Source organism: Anomaloglossus baeobatrachus, unplaced genomic scaffold (assembly GCF_048569485.1).
Source record: "Anomaloglossus baeobatrachus isolate aAnoBae1 unplaced genomic scaffold, aAnoBae1.hap1 Scaffold_300, whole genome shotgun sequence".
Lineage (NCBI taxonomy): Eukaryota > Metazoa > Chordata > Amphibia > Anura > Aromobatidae > Anomaloglossus > Anomaloglossus baeobatrachus.
The window spans coordinates 152,135-157,004 of NW_027442431.1; the positions used below are offsets into that span (position 1 = coordinate 152,135).

Consider the following 4,870-nt stretch of genomic DNA (forward strand, 5'->3'; position numbering starts at 1 on the left):
GGGCTCCACATTTTAAAAAGGACATTCAGAAGTTAGAGTCAGTTCAAAGGTGGGCAACTAGACTACTACAAGGAATGGAAGGCCTCCCATATGATGACAAGTTGAAAAAGTTATTAAGTGATTATTGGCTGCAATGGGGCTTTCTGGCTGGTGCCAGCCTCTCTTCTTAGCACACAGGAACCACAATCCCTACACCATGCTTCAATGGATTCTCTCATCCCAGCCCAGTAAAACTACATATTTTACACAGTCATAAGCAGCCAAAAGGGATCTATTCTATTCAATTGCAAATGATCTAGATAAGACTGAGAATAAGATACTGCACGGGACATAGCAGAGTTGGTCAAGTTGAGTGGAGATGAGTTTGCTATTTGGCACAGCTTTTTGCATCAATAAAGCAAGTAAAAGGTGTGAAAGATAAAAAAAAGGGTGAAAGTGTGAAAAGTGAATTGGCCAAATTGAGGTGCATATAAAGTTTTTGCTTTCTTTCAATTCACTAATGGGGCTCATTTGAATCAGGTGAATTGAGTTCTGCTTTTGGAAACTGGGTTAAGAAGGGGTGCACCGGTCCTGGAGGTACTGCAATACCAGGTCAATGCGTGGAGTGGACAGAGCAAGATTTTTTCCATCTCCTTGTTCTAAAAATCCATTTAATATATGGTCCCCAGAGAGGGGACGTATCAGATATTAAACTGATAAGAACAGATTTAATTTTTTTTTTTTTTTCTGTTTATCAGTAGGACTTCAAAATAACAAAGGTGATCGCCTCCCGTTGCCTGGGAACCGTCCAGGCACAAGAGGGCTATGTGTCACCAGAAGGCGCACACACTTCCTCAAGGCCGGCAGACGTGCAATCCCAGGCACCTTCCAGTACCGACCAAGGTAGCGTCCTCCGAAACTACACTTGATCTTAGCCAAAAGGCCGAGAAGCTATAACCCGAATTGGTTACGGCCTTGAGTGGCACCCTGGCCTATACCGGACACATCTTAGGGAGAGGGAGACAAACCCACGCCTACAGAAGACATTTTGTCACCCAAGCCAACCCTTGAAAAGGCTGTTTTGCAGAGCAAAAACAAGAAGAATGGTGCTTTTTGCAGCCGCCGCCCACTGCAATGAATCTGAATAACTCCTCCTTTTGGACACAAGGACCTCCCCTCCCCCTTGCAGTCTTTCCAATTCATGATACAAAAAGACGGACGGACAGGACAGGACAGGACAGGCTGCCTGACTTTCCGTCACTGCCACCCTTTGCCATCCTTGCCCGTAGAAAGCCCTTTCATCATCCCCAAACCCTAATCTTTTCCCTTCCCTTCCCAGATGCGTCTCACTCCCTTTCATTAGGAAGTGAGCGCAGCCTTTTCTCCGTTCTGCACATGCGCGACGTTAAACACAAATGCGCAGGCGTGCGTTCCATTACCCTCACTGCATTCCACTCCCATACAGGAAGTGGGCGCAGCTATTACTACGGTCGCACATAAAAGAACCCACGGCCACCACTGCACATAGCTGACTCCACCACAGGACACCCACTTCTACACCAACGCAGGTAAGACAGGATCGGCACCTCTATGCTCCCGTTACAATCAGGCTCAGTCACCATGTGATAACGCTCTCAACTCTTTAGTTGCAGGCTCCCCTTGCTTCACCTCCATTGGCTGTGCTGCCATTTCCTCTCCCACCTGGAAGGTATACTTTATTCCACTATTTTCCTGTTTCTCTCTTCCCCCTTTTCCCATAACCTACTTTTATCTGCATTTGTGGGGTATCTATATGCTATTTACATTTACATCATAGTTTTATTCATTAATATGGAAGGGAAGAGTGCCCATGAGAGTGTTGAACTGCGGAGAGCAAGAGATTAAGCTGCTCCGATTTGCCACCATTGATAAGCTGTTCTCAGTAGATACACATGCTATCCAAACAGCAGCATCCACCATTGCTTCAGCCCACCCATTCAGTGACAGCTCACCAAGTCAGCCATAGGAGTGGTGTAAGGAATTACACGTAGGCACTGACTCCACACCTTCACATCACAAGAAGGGGGTCTACAGGCTAGTGCAAGAATACGAGCAAGTCTTCAGCAAACATCCGCTAGACTTTTGAAGAATAAAAGGGGTCAAACACTACATCCCCACAAGTGCACACCCACCCATCAAAGAGAGATATAAGCCAAAACTACCTGCACATTACCAGTGTACCAAGGACATGTTGAGCAACATGAAGGAGGCTGGGGTTATCCGTGACAGTTGTAGCCTCTGGGCAGCTCCGTTGGTCCTGTTAAAGAAGAAGGACAGCACCACTCCCCTGTATAGAGGAATAGCTAGCTGCATTGAGAACTGCAAATTATTTTTCTACCCTTGATCTCACTAGTCGCTATTGGCAAGTGTCCGTTGCTGAGGCAGACCGGGAGAAGACCGCCTTTGCCACCCCGATGGGTCTCTGCGAGTTCAAAAGCATGCCCTTCGAGCTGTGCAATTTGCCAGGAACCTTCCAGAGGCTGATGGAATGCTGCTTGGGACACCGAAACTTTGAAACGGTACTGCTATACCTTTATGATGTTATTGTTTATTCTAAAGCAAACAAGATTTTAGGGTGTATAAAAAGGGAGATTAGATCCGGTGATCCCAACGTATTGTTACCCCTCTATAAATCACTTGTAAGGCCACATCTGGAATATGGGGTAAAGTCCTGAGCAGGTTGATAACCATTGGTTTGAGCATGGTAGGGTGTAGTGCGCATCTTCCTGCATCGGTAAAAGCTGCAGAAGTCCTTGAAGATTTCCGCTTCAAAGGCTGTGCCTTGATCTGTGAGGACTCTCTCTGAGTAGCCATGAGGTCTGCATAAGTGTGCTTGGAAGACCTTCGCTGCAGTATGGGCCATTAGATCTTTGACTTGTACCACAACCATAAATCTCGAGTAGTTGTCTACCATCGTAAGTGCATACGTGAGCTCGCCTCGATATTCTGCAACAAAACTCCCTTTTTCGATTTCAGTTTCAGCAAACACTCCTCTTCCTGTAGAAAATATTTATCATTACCTAAGACAGTCATTCTAATGCATGACAATATTAAGGCAATTTAGTTAAAACTTGTTTTAACTCACCTTTAAGGGGATTGATGTATTTCATGGTCAATCCAGGTTTGTCAGTGATGGCACTGACATAATGTATGGCGTCTTTTTCGGGCGTTATCCTTTGCCTTTTCATTGTGAAAATCCAGTTGCCTATATCAAAGCAAATTCTACTACTTGTAAAGTATGCAGAAAATGAAATGTAGAACATATAACATCAACTGCTTAGGAACGCATCATAGGTTAGTACTTAAAAGGATATTGTCATGTTCTAGTCATAATGCAAGCTGGACATTTTTCATGTTACCCTGTAATCGCCGGCCTGTTCTAATGCTCACAAGCTAAGATATAGGCTCAGCTGCTAAGGCTTCCCTCTGCCTTCTGAATGAAACTTGAATATGTCTGGGTCACTGTGTATATAGCAGGTGCTCAGAAAAAATAAGAGTCAATTCAATAAAAATAGCTCTGGCACACTATAGTGATCAATAACGTAAGAAAAGAACTCTTGGAATGCTGAAAATTCTTTATTTGTGCAAAAGGATAATTCATCCAACGTTTCGACCTTGTTTTTAGGTCTTTATCAAGGATAAAGTTATCTAAGATCATAAAGGGTTACAAAACCATATAAACACGTAATTAGTACATAGTACAACATAACAGTACAATATATTGCTACTTGAGAGTACAATGGGTCAAATGACCATGATGCACATACAAAAAATTTTTCCAAAGCCATAGTGAAAACATTTGTACTGAGGAAAGAAAATTTCCACATGACCTATCTGGAGAAACATTCTGGATCAAACAACCAAAAATAGTCAAGCAGGTAAATACACACCTATATGGATAACAGGATGATATGTGTTCAATTGTATAGCGTCATTGCCATTAAGGTACAAATGGAAAACTTGCAATCCTATATAGTGAAGGAAATGAACACATATCATATCAAAGAACACAGGAACATGGGTGTGAGAAAAACCTCAATGTTTATACTTTGTTCTTTATAATGGTGTGAACATGTATATGTCTCAGTACCTTATGCACTTGAGAATTCTAGTGAGTAGATCATGAAAGCCTATTTCAGAACTGGAATCAGTAAATAATTGTAGGTGGAATCTAAATGAAAAGATGGTACAAGTGTTATCATGACACGTGGGCTATAACACAATGGACCGTGTGACAAAGAAGAAAGGAGAGAAAGAAGAGGAAGAAAATGCAACTACCTGTAACATTACGTGATAGTCACTGGTAAGTATCACTTGACAATTCAAGTGAAAAAGGATTCCTTTATTAGTGGGTGTATTATAGTATAGCCCTTTGGCAGGGCAGCCAAAAATTGGGAGGCTCCACGTTGTCCCTGCATAGAGACGTGCATGAGGGCCTCAAAACATTGTTCCCATTGCAAAGGAGCGGGTCTCCTGTCGTTGTAATGTCCATTCTGCAAAGAATGGGCGAAAAAATTTACCACTGGGGGTATACCTGAAACAAAGGCCTAACTCTTGTAACGGTCATCATGGTGGCGCATGAGGAGAAGGAGGAGCAGTCCAGCGATTATCCAAAGTCCAGAAGTGTGTACCCATGGGTGACTGGAGGTACATGGCAAATTCCCGTTACAAACTTTAAATTCCGCTCTCATTTGCTGGTGGTGTGGTGAAGTCTGGCCCAATCCAACCCTTGTTCATCTTGATCAGAGTCAGCCTGTCAGCATTTTCAGTTGACAGGCGGGTGCGTTTATCTGTAATGATTCCACCTGCGGCACTAAAAACACGCTCTGACAAAACGCTAGCGGCAGGGCAG

General features: G+C 43.5%; 1 pseudogene; it reads right to left on the reverse strand.

Moving 5' to 3' along the window:
• Window positions 1-554: 554 nt before the first annotated feature.
• On the reverse strand, window positions 555-763 carry LOC142268373 (U2 spliceosomal RNA; annotated as a pseudogene).
• Window positions 764-4,870: the final 4,107 nt, after the last annotated feature.